The sequence below is a fragment of the Centroberyx gerrardi genome, chromosome 21 (genome assembly GCF_048128805.1).
Source record: "Centroberyx gerrardi isolate f3 chromosome 21, fCenGer3.hap1.cur.20231027, whole genome shotgun sequence".
In the NCBI taxonomy this organism is placed as follows: domain Eukaryota; kingdom Metazoa; phylum Chordata; class Actinopteri; order Beryciformes; family Berycidae; genus Centroberyx; species Centroberyx gerrardi.
In genome coordinates, this window is record NC_136017.1 from 12690549 (window position 1) to 12710332 (window position 19784).

Below are 19784 nucleotides of genomic sequence, written 5' to 3' on the forward strand. Positions count from 1 at the left end.
TTAAGACGGCGAGCGGACCGATCGCCGTCTTTGGATTGGGGTGATGAACAGCCACTTTCCAAACAACAAAAGACAATTTTTGAGTGTCTCTCTCCTCTCCAGTGCAATTGATCTTTTTGATCAGTGTCTTTTCTTAAATGATTTGGAAGACAATATATGATATCAGCATGAAAAAACTAAAAAAAGAAAGGGCTCAGTTTCGGAGGTCTCACGCATGAGGTGCTATTCCATTTAGAATAAGAGTGCTGCTCTGACGTTTAGATGGACTCTCAAGTCAAAGTGAAGCTAACAGTCACAGTGACCGCTGATCCTAGGTCCTATCCTAAAAGCTTCATGAGTACATCAGTGCTACAGCTGGACCCATTTTAAAAACCTGGCCTTGTCACTGCTGTATTACTTCTGCACTGTTGCACCACTTCTAAAAGGAACCGTTCAGGAGAGTCAGTACATGATACTCAGATTGTAGCTAAGAGGAACTTAGCTATGTTAGCTACTGTATGTCTGCTTTAGCCGTTCTATCGGTCACTTAGCGAAGTTAAAGCTAGAATTTAACCTGAGATGAATGGTTAAATATTGATAAGTTAAGTCAGCTATATAAATTAGTTTAGGTGGTATTTAGTTAACATGGCAGCTAACATGAGTCATAGCTAACGTTAGCTAACTTAACTAACACAAAAAAGTTCATGCTAGCTTGTTAAGTTAACACCATTAGAATGACTAAAGCAGACATGTTGATGCTAATGTGGATAGTTCCTCTTAGCTACAATTTGTGATAAAAATAAGTTAATTATCTACTTACTTGTGACAAAGCGTCTTCCACAAACAAAGTTATTTGATCGCTGCCAGTGTTTCCCAATTCCACATTAATCAGCCTGTTCAGCAAACTTATCAGGCCAGCAGCACTTTATTGCTCCAGGTTCTTTTCTCACTTTAATCTTTTCACCCAGTCCTCTCTTTGTTTTTTTTGCCTGCTCCAATTTTCCTGATGGAAACTGAAAGAATCCCAATCAGTTTCCCCCCGATAACCTCTGTTTGCACCCCCAAACGCAGCATTTAGTCACTTTGCTCCAGAATAAAGTTATGCTAGTTTCAAGTTGGCGGCCAAAAAGCACCCGAAAGTGCCTAGTTGGTTACACTACATGAATTTCACATATTATTGCTCAGTTTTTGGTCATAATAAGGCACAGACATATGTCTGGCAACCAGCCATTTGAGAGATACAACTTTAACAATTTTGTTACAACATCCAAGAAAGAATTGTCTATCGCAGCCATTGTGGGCCTAATGCATGATAGATGCAGGTTACAAGCATGATGGAAGATTTCTATAATGGTTTGCAATGTATCTTATTAATTATTACAAGAACAGCGTGCTGTGTGAGATACATCAAAAAGCTATTTATTAAATAGCCCTCGTAGTTCTGGATATCAGGGTGCAAATTCTACTTTCTAGTACTTCTCTGCAGATTATTCTGAAACAGCCACTTTGTATTTAAATAGCTCAAAACATCTTTCAGTGTGAATTTAGCATAATAAAAGATGTTTAGATATGTATTTTTGTAGGGAAGATTAATGCCTTTCTGCATTAATTTGCCGAGCGGTGTAGCAGGAGCACTGATCTTATATCAGGTCGTATCACTTCATGTAACCTGATAACTGATAAAGGTCTTGTTTTTATCACAAGTTTCAGATAGGGATCGGGTTATACTTTTAAATGATGGGTTGGTCAAAGGAAATCCTTCATGAAATAAAACCCGTAGTACAGCTGAATACATTACAGCACAGAAAGGGACGTTACAGAATTGATTACACTGGATTCTAGGTTCATGTTGGGTTTTTTGTGATGCAGTCAAATGCCAAATACCAGAGTTTTATATGTGTGCATATGTAGATCAACAGTCCTGCCCTCAGACTATAAATAAATGCTATATTTATGAATGCTGACATTATACTGAGGCCACACAGTGGTGACAAATGAAACAGTCTGCACTGCGCTGGACAGCTGGACATGAAATATGAACCTCATTCTACACTACAGGCGACCACATCCATTGCTGATTTAATGGTGTGTTTAATTAGCTTTTAATCATATTTTGATTCAGCCACTTCCACTTCTTTGAAATAAACCTGGGCATTTGTTTCTCCCCGGGTTTCTTAACTCAAAGATGAATGCTCCGTCATCCCAATAACATTTGTAGGACCTCGGGTAAATCTCGCTCGCTCTTTCATTTAGATCGCTCATTTGAATAACTTTTAGATTTCAGGTTCTGCGGAGCTGAAAAACTCTGACAGACCAGGCTGTGAACTCGATTCATCAGGTGAGAAATCGACTCATCAGGCTGAAAAGCTCCCCACTCAAAAGTAGACCCCCTCTGCTAGCTGCTGCCAACCATCTGCTTTATGTCACAACAACATACAGCCCTAAACTCTAGAAAGGTGCCAAACCTCCTTGCATTTTTAATTTGCTTTTGTCTCCGGTATATATATATAATGCAGCAAAGGTGTCAAAACGAGATAAACGTCACGCTCTGGAGGTAATTACAAATTTTCTATCTACGTCTAGGTCATTTTGAATCTCTAAACTCTCGTGGAAAAAAAAAAGCCTTTTTTAACTTTATCTCAGCCCTGTCCTTTGTGAGAGTGGTTGTTAACTCCCCAAAGTCACTTTCCCTGTCTGTCTTAACCACGGAGTTAGCGGAATCGTTTCTGCCTCATTTCCTAGGCAACCTCTGAAACCGACTCCTGTGTCAGGCCAACCTGTGCTGACAACCCCCTACTGGAGCATGCACGCACACATATACACTCACACACACACACATACATGCCTACACAGTCAAACCACACACATTTATAAAAGCGCGTGCACACACACACACACACACACACACACACACACACACACACACACACACACAGTCGCCCCATGCAGTCTGAGTTCCAGCATGATGTCTTGGATCTTCTCTCTTCTCAAATCTTGATTGACTAGCTTCTGCTCAGAGCCTGCCAACCCTCTAGGTCATTTCTGCCGGGGAAGAAGAAAAGAAACAGCAAAAAGAGTCGGATCAGAAAGAAAAGCCCAATAAGGAGAATGAATGGCAGAGGTGAATGAATAGAGGGCGATCTCATCTAGCTGTCAAAGGCCCCCCCGCTTTGCTGCTGCTTAAGACTTGATGTCACGTTATTTTTTTCTCCCCTTGATTTTCTTTTTTTTTTTTTAGAATGCCACTTGTAGGATTCTGTCATTAATTTATTTCTGTGCAGCATAGGAATACAGCTGGAATGACACATTTCAATGCTAGTAAAGAATGAGTAACTGAAAATTCTATACAGGTTACCTTTAAACTAGTTTGAAACAGGTAGTGTATAGAAGTACTTGATATGCCTTAAGAGCAGCAGTGTTATATGCAACTGCGATATATTTACATATATAAAAGTGAACCCTCAGGGCGGCCAGTGTGCTGTAACGCATTGGTGCATTTTTTAAACTGTAAAGCAATTAATTATCTGAGAAAATATAAAGGCTTTTTAATTTTTCAAGGGTTGAGTGCCTGCATTGAGGACTCACTCTCTTTACTTTTTTTGAATATTAAGGTAGATTTTCTTAATGTTAAACCTAAAACCCAAGACTGTCCCAAGAGTAGGAAAAATTGCCACTAATTGGTAATGTGGAGGGATACACTGTAGGCCTTTGGAAACAATTTTAAAACAATTTACATAAATGTTCTGTTTTGGAGGAAATCAAACTTTTCCCCTCAACTGTGTCATCTTACTGTATTCCCTATATCAAATTAGTCAAAATGAGAAAAGTCAAATGTCAGAATTCAAGGTAGAGGTTGCCTGTTAATGGAATAAAGTTGAGTGACTAGCATTATCCAAAGTAAGAAGACTCATCTTGTAGTGATGTACCGTTTGTTTTTGGAACTACTTCCGGTGAGCAACCACATATTCATCCGCCGTGGAGTGATTTTTAGCTGTACAGTCTTCCATCACCAAGCACCTTCACTTACTACAGTATGTAAACAGGGAAAGTAGTCCCTGGTCGTTAATGTTATTTCTGTAAAATATTTTGGGTAAATTTTACCACTGTTGTGCACAAAACTGCCAGACTTACCCGTACATCATTTAAGATTACATACCTTTTAGCTTTAGAACTGCTAGAAATTAGCATTTTCTCACTTTTGAGATAATGCTAGTCGCCTACTATCACTCAACATAGTGAATGCTAAAGTGTTAGCATGGAGCGGTGGAGCAAACAATCTACCAGGGACACATGGATGACTTTGGCTTTTATATTCTCATTACTGCACATGAAGTTGACCAACAGGCTAATCTCCCAAAAACATCCTTAAATTCTAAATGACTGTTAAGACTGTGAGGTAATGCTTTGGATGCCGATAGGAACTGATGTACAGTAGAATGCCACGTAATCAAAGAATGACAGTTCAGACACCTCGCTGAGTAATTTTTGCCTTACAACACTGCCCAAAATGTCAGCCATTGTACAGCCACTGGGAAGCGTAGACACAAAGCACATTTGACTAACACCCACACAGTGTTATCGATGCCAGGTGAGGGAGAAAAGAAGAAGAAAAAAAGAAGAGAATTTGGCATCACGAGGCGCAATGTGTAAACGACAAAGGAATCAATTTCATTTACCAGCGTGAATTTTCTTTTTTTTGGGGGGGGAGGAGGGAGAAAATAATGCACAATCAGAAAAAGATAGAGGAGAAGATAAATCGAAAGAGAGGGAGGAGAGAGAGAGAGAGAGAGAGAAGGAATTAAATGTTTACTTCCATATCAATTTTCACTTTCATTTCCTTCCCATTTGATAGCGTGCCAGGCTGCTGTCCTGCTGAATGTTCACGCTTTGAAAAACAAAGAGAATCAGACAAACACGGAGTGACTGGAGAGCGGCACATGGAGGAGATTTGCCTCCGTGTGTGTATTGTTTACCCGAAGGCGCTCAGCTGATACACACCTACTTTGACACACACACACACACACACACACACACACACACACACTCCGACACTCCTATTCCTAAACAGAACTTCCCTGGGATCTCACGGCTGTTTATTGCTCATCGCAAACACACACACACACACACACACACACTTCTCCCGCACTAATATTCATGAACAGAGCCTCGCTTGGATCCCCCCTTGGAAAGACGAGTGTACTTTTAAGTCGTCATGTGAGTTGAAACTTGGCCCGGGCTTCATGCTCATTAGCGATTTCTCATTTGTACAAACCCCGAGACCGGCCTATCTGAATAGTACAGTCGCTCCATTAAACTGCAAAACTAACACGGCGCACATTCGGGCGGATTAAGTGCATTCTCTTGCTTCATAGGTATTTTACAATGTACTTTCTTCTCGCCGAAATGAATTTGAATTTGGCACCGCGGAGTCAAATAGGAATACGGGGGCTGAAAGGAGCGAAAAAGACGATAGCGGAGCAGCCGTCGTCTTCTTGGCTTTTTCAAATGTAACACGAATTCTCATTAGGGTTGGAAGGGGCTGTTGCAGATGGAGTAATCCTTGGCAGGCGGCGGCAAGCGAGCGCGCTAATATTTCCAAAAGCATTAATACGTCAGGCACGAGTGTGTGTGTGTGTTTGCATGGTGTGTGTGTTTGTGTGTGTGTGTGGGGGTTTGACTGGTGGCTGGGAAGTAGGACGCCCGCAGAGGGAGGGCGCCACACAAAACTCCCAGCGTAGACGTGACAGAGACAGACACACACACACACACAGACACAGACAGACAGATAGAGAGAGAGAGAGAGAAAGAGAGAGAGAGAGAGAGAGAGAGAGAGAAGGAGAGAGAGAGAGAGAGGCTGAATCACCCGTAAAAAACGCCGCCGCCGAGCCGCAACAGTCGATTTGTTAATGCAAAATTCAGGCCCGATCACACCCACGCCGACTTTAGTTAGGGAGAGGAGGGAGGAGGAGGGAGGGAGGGAGGGAGGGAGGGAGGGTGAGACGGGGAGAAAGGTGAAAGGAGAGGAAGAGATCAGAGCGTCGTTAGACAAGACGATGAAAGGGGAGACGGCTGGGAGACAAAGAGAGAGAAAGAGAGCGCGAGAGCGATCTTATTGGCAGCGCGAAACCGGAGAATTGCCTTTACCATGGGTAGAACCAGAAAGGATAGACAAGAGGGAAGAGAAGGGAATGAGTAATTACTACGTCTCGGATTTTAGGTATCATAAACTGTATATGGAGGAGGAAAAACGGCCTCCAGTGCTATAGTTCAATCTCATTAGGAATTAGAAAAAGTCTAAAAAAAAATGTAAAGATTGCCTCTATTATGGTGTGTTTCGAGAGTAGTAGTGAGGAGCAAAATTGCAGGAAAACATTCATCATTGATGTTTGGGAAGCCTCCTTGACACTGGGGTCGGACGCACGATATCCTCGATAAACAACTTTCTTACAGTTTCAAAGTCACGTATAATAACTTGCATCGTGGTTCATTGAAAGAAAATATATGTATTGATTTACTGAACCCAAGCACTGCTTTAATTTTGGAACAGTCCAGCCGAGTAAACTGGTGTTTTTCTGACCTTCGGCGCCAGTTTGTGAATGAAAAAGAAAGTAAAAAAAAGCTAGAGCCAGCTCTTAGTGTATGGCACCGTCCCAGGCGCTGAACTCTGCGTCTCTGGGGAAATGCTAATCAGCCAGTAGGGACCTGTGAAGGCCACTATACAGTTGCTTTCCCCCGTGCTTCTCTAGCCCCTAGCAAGCAGATAAGTGTACATTAGACGTTTAATACGATTCAAAACACCGATATTGTGTTCTCGGTGCCCGGCGCTGCTCCCTGGGGCGGATTCCTCATGGAAATATACCCATCTAATAGCAGTGATCACTGCTGATGGAAACTACATTTTTGTCTCTGATTCAGGATGCCTTGAATTGGGCTGAAAAACAAATGCGCGGCGGCTTGTGTGATTGTATCCAGGGGGGATGTACAGGAAGACAAATTCCCATTACCTTCTGCAAATTGGCCAATAGAGAAAACGTCTTCAAAATATGGTAAATACCTAAACTGATAGTCACTTTTCTAGCAGTGGCATTGGCAATGACTGGCTTGCTAGAAAGTAAAAAAACAATTTTAAAATGTCATTGCAAAGTGCAAATAATATAATTTGGATGGAGAGCTTGTGAAATTGTGATGGGCAAGCTGTCTCATTTGTGATTACTACAGCTGAATAAAATGTAGCAAACATCGCAATTCTTTTTTCTGTCCCACGATACGTATTGTCACATTTTTGTATTGCGATCCATTGAATTCCGATATATCGTCCTATCCTTAAAATTTCGTAGACATTTAATGCAACTTCATACACACCATGCCTGATAGAAGAACTGGGTAGTTGAACAGACAAAGAAAAGAGCGCCACCTACAGAAACTCAAACTGCATTAACAGAAACTGGACACACTGTTTGATTGACAGGTGATCTCAGGGAAGAGCAGTGCAGAAACACCACAGCAATGAGCGCTTAGCAACAAACACTTTTAGTTACAATATGCCCGCACAGTTCTTTGCCACATTTGAAAAAAGTTTTCTTCGCCACTTCAGGTCTAATACAATATATAGGCGGATTATTTTTATGATGAAAACTACCTTATGAAGCCAAGCACCTTAAATCACAGCTGTATGCATAATTTATATATTTTTTCCTTGCATTGCACAGACTCACCGGCTTCTGTAGATTCCCGATAGAGAATAGGAGTAGAATAAGACTTCATAGGAGCAATTTTATCAAAGCAATGAATGCGATTTTCCTCTGTGTACAGGTTGCAATTTTCATCCTTAATACTGCTCTTGAAATTTAGTGTGTTATGCTTTGGAGTTAATGCATTTGTGCGCTGTTCTTCGAATTTGTGCTTTGATTTTTAGGTTTTGTGCTATTTAGGTCATCACTGCAAATAAAACTACATTATTGAGTGAATTTTATATAAATATATTTAATTAAAAAAAAAACACTATGAAATTCACTATTCTTAGAAGTATACATGGAATATATGCATGGGCCATTCAAGGTCTCTCCTTATGCCTATCAGTATTAAAAGCTATTCATTCTCTCTTTTTGCCAGGCCAAATATACAAAAGCAGACATGGCTAACATATAGACAGGCTAACAAAAATACAAAATCAATGTTAAGATGGATCAGCGATGATCTAAAATTGCACAGTTTAGCTGGGAATCTCCGAAAAATCTGCGCAGAGTCACCCTCTGTTTACGTCTATTTGGGATGTTGACTATGTCGAACATTAGCGTATCAAACCTCGGTGAAAATGTGTTTGCCCACATCTATCTGAACCACCTGAGATGCACTTGATTCGTCTTCCCAGACACTTAAAAAAGCAGCAAAATCAGGCACATCACTCGCGAGAAAAGATAAAGCAGACATCCTTCATGTTTACCCGTGCGTTCAGAATGCACTCGACTGCTGTTCCCTCGCAGTCTGAAAACTAACTGTGCACCGCGAGGAGAGACGACTGCTTTGCTTCGCAGTGTTTAACACAAACAAAAAAAGTGCCAGCTCCCCCTCTCTCTCCCCCCCCTTCCCTTGCCCTCGAAATCATCCGCCCCTTCCTCTCTTCCCCCTTCTATCTGCTTTTTACTATTGTTCTCCATCGCTGTATTTCTTCACCCTCCTCCCTCTCTCTGTTTCTCTCTCGCTGCTGACTCGTCTATAGAATGTTAAAAGCCTCTAACACTGTGATGTCCCTGCAGAGCTCGCCGTCCTGAGAGCGGAGGGTGAGCTGAATGCTAAATGGGCCGCAGCACAGTCGCTGACGCTCGCCACCTTAGGTCCTGTTCAACGCGCAACCTGTGCCCATGCCAAGTGTGTGTGTGTGTGTGTGTGTGTGCGTGACAAACGGAGGTGCAGGGGGGCGGGCTGCGCGTGTCAAAGAGAGAGAGAAAGAGTGTAAGTGTGTGTATGAGGGTGTGTGCCGGTGGGTGGTGAGCTAAATAGGGTTACAGAGGGGTTGGCAAATGAGGCATCGCCCCGGTCTCTCCAGTAAGCCATGTTAATGATGATGAGTGAGGAGCGCTTGGACTCCGACTGCGCCGGGTCTAAAAAGAGAAAGAGAAAAAAAAAAGTGTGGTTTTTTTATCCTCACTTCCCCTCACTGTAAATCCTTGTGTCTAGATTAAACATTTAAAGCGTTGAGCTGATGCTGTAATCCAGAATGACTTAACATTAACTCAAGAGACGTGTTTGCGGTCTACGATTGGCGATGGGGAGTGACTGATGGAGGTGTGTGTGTGTGTGTGTGTGTGGGCGCGCGCAGCTGTAACCGCAGTCATAATATTAGCAGAAAACACATTGCTTTTGGCGAAGAGTGAATTCGTCACCCTCTTCTCCCTCTCGGTACATCGCCACGCAATCATCTTACCAGACAAACAACAGGTGTTTGAAATCAAAGTGCAGGTGTGTGTAATGAAATGGAAATTTAATTTACAACGCAGAGGTTAATTTTTTCTTTTTTTTTTTATCCCCAATCCGGGACCAAAATTGAGTAAATTTACTTTCAACCTGGGCCCTGTGCTCATTAAAGTACATGTGTAATCTGTTATCATGTGGCTGACATTGAAGCAGCTGTTCTACATAGGTCCAAAAAGGATTCTTGTCCCAGTGCTGGTCCCATAATCACTAATCATTCGTTATCAAAGAAACGTGAGATGTTCATTCCACCCTCTAATCACCATAGAACAAGCACATGATTTGGGATAAGCTCCGACCAGCTTGGCGCTTGGGGAAGCCAGCATAGTAGTGCTAAATTGACTCAGTCAGGAGTAGAACCTGGGATTTCTGGCGTGGCAAACCTGCACTTTACCAACTGAGCTAAACTCAAAGTGAAGCAGCATGCAGGCTCACAGAGTGTTTATAACTGGGTGAAAAACGGTGTGTTTTTGGGACCGACCGACCAACAGACAGAGCGACTATTGGCAGCTAAAACATTTACTTTACTCAGGAGTATCAGCTCTTCAATCATTCATTCATCCTTTCACTTATTCATTCATTTGACTTAGGACAGACTGTCAGCATTAAGCCTCTATGGAAAATGTGGCTGTATTTGTCACATCACAGTTAAACAGATATGAAAATCTAAAATAAAATCTAGCTTTGCTTTGACTTTTTTAAATTTTTTTTACAGTTACAGAAAGTTATGCCAAAAATAGCTTCTTTTCAATAGATGATTTCACAAGCAAGGGTATTAGCCAGCCTAAAGACGCATAATAAGAACTGAATGCATTGCAAAGGATTAGGATGTGAGCTTTAACTAAATAGCCATGGTCATTATAAGCAAGGCAAGATGCACTTCAAGTTAAAGTCTATAGTCGGCAACAATTAAAGGACACACTTACTGGCTGTTAGAGAAATATGATCTTTAAATAATGAGCTCTACTGGAGAAGTCAACACCCCATCAAAAGGCCTTTATGAAACAATAGGCTGTGATCAACAAATGCATGCATCATGGCAATATCAACGCTAAGGCTGGTGAAACAACAGCCAAGTGTACAATATCTACTTGAAACAACTCTAATCCTCCTCCTGTCACTCTCTATAAGGACACACACACCAACACAAGCGTATAAAGGCAAATGGGCGGCCCAGCGGCAAACACAGCAGGCCACAGCCTCCACCAAGCAGCAAATAGAAGGGAATAGAGGTTTGAAAACACCTGATTCTGTGGCCCAGGACTGAGTCGGCCCATCTGGATTTTGCCAGAATTGCCAGACGGCCAGTCCGGTCATGCCTTAAGGTCCTGGCATCAGTATCATTTGGGGCCAAAGTGGAGCAATGACTGATAACTTAGTATACTATCATGCACAAATACACATAGCTTAGAGGTTATTTATCTAGATATGGCTTCCAAATAAAAATATAAGGTAAAATAAGGTTTTAAGACTGAATATGGGACTACATAACTTAGTAAGGTAAGATGATTTTTTGCAGTGTACAGTGCAGGCCTAGATATGATCCCTTTAATGGGAGATGATCAGGAATACTAAAAGCAAGAAAAAAAGATGATAAAAAAGAACAACAGAATGGGAGTAAATATGTAAAATCACATCCCTAACTACTCAAAAAGTCCCAAAGGAATCCAGTAGGAAATTCCCAGTGGACTGGTCCCAGAATAAAACAGACTCCAACTGAAATTAATCTCGCTTTGGAGCCAGTCCTATAGGTTTTATTGTAGTGCAATAAGAGTTACATAGTAATATTCAAACATAAATCCCACAGAGTTTTGATAGAATTCAAAAATATTCTGTTGATTTTCGTTCCTATTGCTCGCTATTGTTATTTGCTCTGTATTATGATATGGTGTGTCAAGTGCCACACCATATCATATCTAGTTGACACCCATGCCTTTACTTTCACTCCTCAATTCAATTTGGGATCCAAAATAGTGCATGCGGAACCAAACCCATGACTAGTGGATTCAATCGGTTGCTCTAAATTTACCACTCGCATAACCAAGTGAAATCTTCATTAAACCAGACTCAAGTAACAGTACGACTGAGATAAGAGAGAGATGCAAATGTAAGACGTTCTTAAAAGATGACTAAATACGAGCGGGGTTGCTAAAAATGCATAGCCTGGGACCTGGGGATGGAAAATGGTAGTGGGGAGCTTTTAAGGCGACAGGTGTTGGTGACAAATGCACCGCCCATAGACGAACAAACACTCACACACTCACACAAAGGGAGATGCATTCACACCTGGATGCTCACACGCACACACACACACACGCCTGCTGTATGCATGCACGTGTACACACACACACACACATACACACAGACACCTCTATACACTCCCGCCTAAACGAACAGCTGCTGTGTTAGGCATTATCTAAATACAATCACGATGCGCTCACCACCAGCGCAATTTGCATCTTCCTCGCTCACTCTCTCACTCCGTCTCGGCATTTCGCCATGGCTCGTCAGCACTTTAGTAAAAGGGCTTTTCACGCACAAACACAATAAAGCCCCCAACAGGCGTCTCAGGTGGGTAGCAAAGCTGTAATCCTCTTTCCATCTAAGCACCTTTTTACTGTAGGTAAGAGAGAGAGAGAGAGAGAGAGAGAGAGCTGAGAGCCAGAATTTGTCACCCCCTTTCCCTCAGCTGCAGGACTATTTGCATAGCATATACACAAGGTGTGAGGATTGATTTAATGGGCTATCTTGTCTTCAGCGAGATACGATGCTGGAGAGGAAGAAATGAGGTTAGACGGTGAGAGAGAGAGAGAGAGGGAGAGGGAAAGAGAGAGTGAGAAATAAAGATTTCCAGCCGTGCTGATCAATGTAAACAGAGCCTGTGTGTGAGTGCGTCTGCCTGCCTGTCTGTCTGAGGGCTTGCCTGTCTGTGTTTTTGTGTTTATGCGTGTGTGTGTATATCTCTGTCTGTACTTAAGTGCTGGCCTGTGTGCGGATGTATTCGTGTGCGTGTGTGTGTGAATGCGTGTGCGTCGCTGACAGGAACGAAGGGGGTTTTTCAGAGTGAGGCGGCGAGGCCGAGGCAGGAACACACACTCTTTAGCTGAGAACACAGGCCTCATTTAGGTTAGCACAGGATTAGCCACGCCGAGCCGCACAAGCACAGGAATTAAAATGCAAATGAGGACAGGATTGCACAAGAGGAGTGCAACAAGACGAGGATAAAATGGCATGGGGAAGGACGGATGCAGTGTGTGTGCTGTACTCCCATTATTTTTGGTTGTCGCTGCTTTTAATTGGCATTGTTGTGGAGATGTCACACTAGCTGAAGCAGATCGGCATATAGATAACTAATAATGTTAGCGGCATCATTAAAATTTCTTTCCATTAAAGCAGTAAAAAAGTCCCAAAGTAACAGAAAGGAATACTGATTACACTATTGATACACTATTACCGCTATTGATTATGATTCTAAGCAGGTAATTGCTAATTTGTAGCGAGTTACATTTTGAACTTGCCTTCCCAACTCTGTGAGTGAATGTGCATACTTGAAAACACGCTTTGTTCTTTATGCCTCGTTTCCAGATACTGTCCCCCGTGTCTAGAAAAGTGCTGAAACAAGTGAAACGGCATTGGAAGCAGGTGGGAATATCTCACCCCATTTGGCAGAATTTTTCACTTCAAAAAATAAGATTTTAAGGCTGAGTAAATGGCTTGTTAAAGATGGTAAGATGTTGTTGTTGCAGTGTAATTGAGGATTTCAAATAATGGCTGGCCCAGATAGGGTCCCTTTAATGGGAGATGAACAGGAATACTAAAAGCAGGGGAAAAACGCCAGAAGCCAGTAATCTCCCATTAGAAATGAAGGGAGGGAATAGATAAAATCACATCGCTGACTACTCAAAAAGTGCTGAAGAAATCCATCAGAAAATGCTCATTGGACCGGTCTCAAATATAACAGAATCCAGCTGGAGCTGGATCAGTCTTGTTTTGGAGACAGTCCCATAGGTTTTATTGTATAGTACAATAAGACTAAGATTCAAACATAAATCCCACAGAGTTTTGATATAATTCAAAACCCTGTGGGACTTAAATCTGACACTTATAGGCCTCTAACAGGCTACTAAGGTTTTAGCACAGGATGTTTTAACAAAGCTTTCTCACTGAATTCCTACTAAATTAGAGTGTGTGTCACAGTGCAACAGGCCTTTACCAGCCACCAAGCCTTTCAGCAGTAGGAGAATGACTTGATTATAATGACCACACATTGTTTTTTCAACAGTATCAGTTTTCTGATTAAATCCCTGCTAGATTAGGCATTATTGAATAGGAGTACTCTATCATAGGCTTGACATTGAGAAGGGTATGCAGTACTGAAGCAATTATAAGTTTTCTCTGCTTGCATCTGCCCTCCAGCTAAAAACACAGTGGCAAATTAATCATCTTAAAATGGCCAAAACTAAAGGTTAGCCATAATCCTCCACATCATTGTCCATATGCGTGCATTCACACACACACATACACACACTTCTCCTCATCGTCTCCTCTCCTGTCCTCTGAGTGGACATAATGAAAGTTAATGAATAAATCCATAACTTATATTTTTAAAATGGGACACCCTGCACAGGCAGGAAAGGACATTTCTGTGAATATGTGCTACTCCGCATACATTTCAATAGGGCAGTAACACTTGCCTTGGGAAGGTTCAGAGGAGCGACCAGCAAAAAAAAAGGAATGATAACAGTGAAAAACAGCGGGAAGGAGAAGAAGGTGAAGGTGATGAAGACAACACTAAACAACAACTACCCAAAAATACCAACCGACTTACCAATACTGATATTTTTGTATCGGTAGCATTTTAATGCAAAAAAAAAAATAATTACAAGTATTCAGTGTTTCCCCCAGAATTGTATTCCTGTCAGGCTGAAACAGCATTAATCCATGGAATACTAAAACTCTGCATTGTAACGCAGACTAATAAAAGTCTTTTAAGGTCAGCAGCTCCTTAAGGCAGGGTGATACACCCCACTTTTATTAATGGAAGGGGGAAGTCTGGGATACATTAGGCCTATAAAATGAAGAATTAATTTACGAAAACATTATTGAACAATTAGATGAAAAAATAAAAAGGATGACACTGACTGGCCGATATCTGATATTTAATAAAAGACCAATAATAAGCAAATGAGATAAGATATATCAGTCTAGTCTATAGTCTTGTTTATTTATATATCCCTTTATCACAAGCATGTCTCAAAGAGCTTTACATAGCATCATATACAGTAATGCCATATACATACTACATCATATATATACATACATATCAGTCTAACCCTAGATATCTTACTAAAAACACATTGTTGTTCTAAAAACCCAAACACCTTCTCCTTTTTCTACACAAAAAAACTCTGCATTTCAATTAAAAATTGCATTGATGGATCAAACTCAATCAATAGGCCTCTATCCTCTGGGTTGTATATCAGCTGGACGCTTTTGATCACATTGTGGAGTGGGAAAGGTCGTCTTGGAAACCCCTCCGCGTCACGGGATTTTTGATCTGTATTCAATGCGTCCGCGGGATCGAAGTGTCCGGTGTCCCGGCGTAAACAACAGAGATTTACGGCGGGGTGTATTTGTCGGCCGGGGCGTAATCCATAGGCTTTCCTCAGAATGGGAGCTTGTCAGATAGACCGCCAGAAGAAGGGGTGCTTGTCAAATCAGGCATTTGCACACACACACCTACACATACACACACTCTCTTTCCCTCAGCAAGGGGTCACATAACCCAATCAGGTGTACACAAACATATATACACACACACACACACACACACGACGCGTACCTGTGTAGCGGTTTGATAAGGTGCTCGTGAGTGTGATGACAGTATCAGGTCCTTGTGTGATTGAGGTGACAGAGGCAGAGGCAGGATGGGGGCTGTCATCCGCTGTGATTGACAGGATGCTGGGGGGAGTGTGTGTGTGTGTGTGTGTGTGTGTGTGTGTGTGGGAGGGGTGGGGGGTGGGGAGGTGACAGCCGAGTTCACGGCATGCAGCAGACTCAGGTTCTGTCTATGCGTTTGTCTCTCTTTCTTCCTCTCTCTGTGTCCCCCCCCCATCCATCCATCTCTTTCTCGTCCTCTCCGTCGGCCTGCCAGTCTGCTTTTTGTCTTCTTTTCCCAGGCTCTCTCTCTCTCTCTTTCTCTCTCTCTCTTTCTCTCTCTGTTTGGAATTCATACATTTTTCTCCGGATGATAGGTGGATGAATTTTGCCCTCTCTTCCGCGTGTCAGACACTGCATCAACAAAAAACAACGGGAGAGCCATAAATAGGGTTTAGAGAACATGCACCCAATTTACTTTGACGGTGGGGGAGGTGTGTGCGCGGGCGTGTGCGGGTGGGTGTGTGTGTGTGCGTGCGCGGGCGGCATAAGTCACTTCGACAGCCGCTGCAAATGAAGCAGTATTGCAGGTATTGACTGACATGGGCGACCCCGGCCCTCTGCAAAAAAAAAAAGGTGGTCATCATAAAGTTGTATTAGCAATTGATGCCCCGGCTGTAGATGCAGAGACTTTACATAACTAAAATGATTTAAATGTTAATCTAACTTATATATTCTCAGGAAGAAATAAAAATGCTGTATGGAAGCTGCGCTAGGCAAGATTTTAATGTAAAAATTTCCATGCAAAATTTCCTAGTACAGCTGTAATCTAATGTCAACATGTTCTGTAGGCCTTGGGATCTCAAGCCTGAAGAAATAGGGGACTGTTGTGTTTTACTGTGTTTTTAAAAGTGTCTTCACAACTACTTTCAAAGCAATATACTGTATGACAGAGGAACTCCTACAGGTGGCATCCTTAATGAGGCAATAATCACTGAAACCCAGAAATAAAAATTTGCTCTGGCATTTACGGACATCCTTGAGGGACACAAACAGGCCGTAAATTGCATTTAATGCGTGTTAGTAATGGGCTGCCTTAGTCTGTAACTCTGGGATCTGAACGGGTGTCAAGATCACACCTCCTTTTATATTTGGCATCAACAGCCAAATGCAGGTCAGTCAGAGATGAGACACTTCAATACTCTGTACTCTGTACAATAAAACTCAGTATATACAACACAGAAAATCGTCTACTACAAATCAGGTTTGGTCTTTATTGAGCAATATCTAATTAGTAAAGGAACATAAAAGTTGTATTATTTATTATTCCCACTGGAATTCATGGAATTTTGAAAGTCAGGAAAGTTGATACATTTTCTGGGGAATTTTACAAATGGGTCACTTTACAAGAACATGGCAGAATGTATTTTCCAATTTGTTTCGCACTTTCGTTGCATCAGACAGTGTTTCTCAGCTGTTTGTCTTCACAGCGAACCCTAATGGGGTGGAAACTACACCTTTTTTTTTATCTTTAACTTTTCTGAGCTGAAAAACAACAATAACAAACCAGGGAAAGAACAAAATTATTGGGGTCATGGAAGTGCTTGGGCATAGTTATGGAAAGTCCTGGAAAAGTCATGGAATTTGACGTCATGGCCACTATGGGAACCGTAATTACTGTAATTGGAAAATTTTGCTTCGACTAGGAATCTTCACACCTTAGCTGCACATTTTCACACAACTCCCAACATCCAGAAACAGCTATACGTCATCAGCCCCAAATGCACTGTGGGACTGCACAGAAACCCATATGCGCATCCAATAGCACGTTCATGCCAAGCACCTCAGGCCGGGTCAGCCCCTCTCAGGTATCCCAGCAGCAGCAGCAGCACTATTCTTAGTCTTCCCCGTCATTTGTCTCCGCTTCGCTTCCCCTCTCTGTCCGGAACAAAGAGTGTGAGATGAGGGTCATCCTTCCTGACAGCAAGGGCGGTCGGCCCCGGCGAGGTTGTCATAATCCGCCGCCTTTAACATTTCGCCGCTTCCGCCGACCTCTCGGCTCGGTGTGTATGTTCCTGTCTCCGGTGTGTGTGTGTGTGTGTGTCGTTGGTGGGCGGGACGTTGTTATAATCCTGATCTTTTAACATCAACCTCCACCTCCATTGCACATGTGCGCATTGTCGCGATCCTGCCCTTTTAAACCACCACTCTGCTTAGGCGTCTTTTGTTTTGTGTGTGTGTGTGTGTGTGTGTGTGTGTGCGTGCGTCCGCAGTGTAAATGTCCCACATTAACAGATCTGAAATCCTCTGACAGGGAGGGTGCTGACCTTTGGATATAAATAATACCCTCTATTTGACTCGCGAACAGAACGGACGGTCGGTTCTCCAAGCGACTGTTGGTGGCCACGCTAATTGCTTTAGTGTGCTTGTCTCGTCGGCTGCCAAGTCGCACTCTGCTGAGCCACGGACTTGGCCTGCGCATGAGAGAGAGTTGGACAACAGGGCTCTAAAATATGCCAACATCCATTTGACTGGTTGGCAGTAATACAAAGGGGATGGAGAAAGAGGGAGAGAGAGAGAGAGAGAGAGAGAGAGAATGAGAGAGCGAGAGAATGAGGCAGAGAAAGGGGGAGCGGGAGTGAATGAGGAACTGTCAGAGAGGTAGTATGGGGAGAGAGAGAGAGAGAGAGAGAGAGAGAGAGAGAGAGAGATGCAGAAGAGTGAAAAATAGTAGGCACCGTGGATAGCGGATAATATCCCCTCATCTGTTTTACCCTTATTTTTGGATCCTGAGGGCCCGTGACCGAGCAGGCTCTCCTCTGCTCTTTAGAAATTTACATAAAAATCAATACCTATTGACTCACCATTAAATTTATTCCCCTTTTCCCTGAACTATTCTCCCTCTTCCTCCAACCCACCCCCACCCCCACCTTGCTAATTCCTACTGATTGCCTTTCTGCTCAGTGGGGAATCTTCCCGAAGCCTAGAAAATTTCCTCCCCCGGCTTGATTTACATCGGCTCCGCTCTACAGTCGCTCATGAACCCCGGGCCTGTCATCCAAATCAGGCGGGGGGATGAGTGACAGCATATCAAATCCCAATCTTTTAACTGGTTCTGGTTGGAAGAAGAGAAAAGCTGCTGAAAAGGGAAATCTCCCCCGAAGGCTTTCTGCGGAGTCGAGAATCTTGGCATGCCGGCATAGAGGTTGATTTGTGTGTGTATTTTTCCTCGGCGGCTTGTATAATGGCTTTGACACTGAGCCTCCTCATTGTGACCATCAGTAGTAAGCCTCCATGTTAGGTCACTTGCCATATTTCCTCTCTGGCGCGAGCATTAAAAGTGTCAAGTGCGCGAGTGCCAAGCAAGCTGTGTCGACGGCGTCCCCGCCTGTTTTGTTTGACAGTAAACACGCTACGTGTTGCAAAAACGGAGCACCTCCGTTTTTGCGAGTGGCGAGCGTCAACAATCAAGGCGTAAATGCCACCTTGACAACAAAATCTGTTCTCATCTGCCTTTCTGCAACACAGCAACAGGAGCAAGTTTTTTGTGAAACTGAACTCTCTCCTCAAGCTCCAGAGAACCAAGACTGAAATGTAATATAATCTATAATGACAGTCTGGAGTTGTTCCATGACAATTAATGACTTACGGTGTAGTATGATACTATCTTTATCTGAGCTGCAACATCTAAGAGAGCTTTTGATTGCGGCGGTGCAGGAAAGCATCCCGGATACCGTCGCAGTCGTCTTTTCCATCTTCGCCAATTACTTTTGCTATGGAGCTGTGCATTAGAGTAACAGAAAATAGAACAGAATTTCTTCCAAACAATTCCTCTTTGGGAATTTTTTGACTCGCATCAGTAGGTCGCCAAGCCTGCAGCATCAACAAAAAAACAACCAAAAAAAATGACTTTTTCAAAGGTAATTTTAAAATGGGTGCTTCATGCCATGGAGAAAACTACAGCATACACTTCTTACAGATAGAATGTGTTTAACAAAAATGATGGCGAGGGACAAAAAAAGAAAAAAAAAAACATTTAAGTCCACAAATGATTATTTCCACAGATGTGACTGGCTTAGTCTCATCCCCACTTGATCTCTGAACCCTTTCGGAGGCTGCCAAAGTGATTCTGATTAAAGCCATCTTTTAGGAATTGGATGGTGTGAACAGTGCCGAGTGAACCGCTCCGTCATTAAGTCCACTCGCCAGAAGCGAGGATCAACATGAGAGGGGAAATGTCAATTACAAAATCACAGATTGTAAGAGGTCATTGTTGGGAAGTGATTTGTTGGCTTGAGGGTTTCCATCTCTCCATTAAAGAGCCGGCTTTCCCCCTCATCTGCATATCATTATTCTCTATTCCCTGTTATTATTGTCATTTGTCACATACGTACTTTTCAGCACGATGGAGTGAGTGACTGTCTGAGTGAATGAGTGAGCGACTGACTGATTGATTT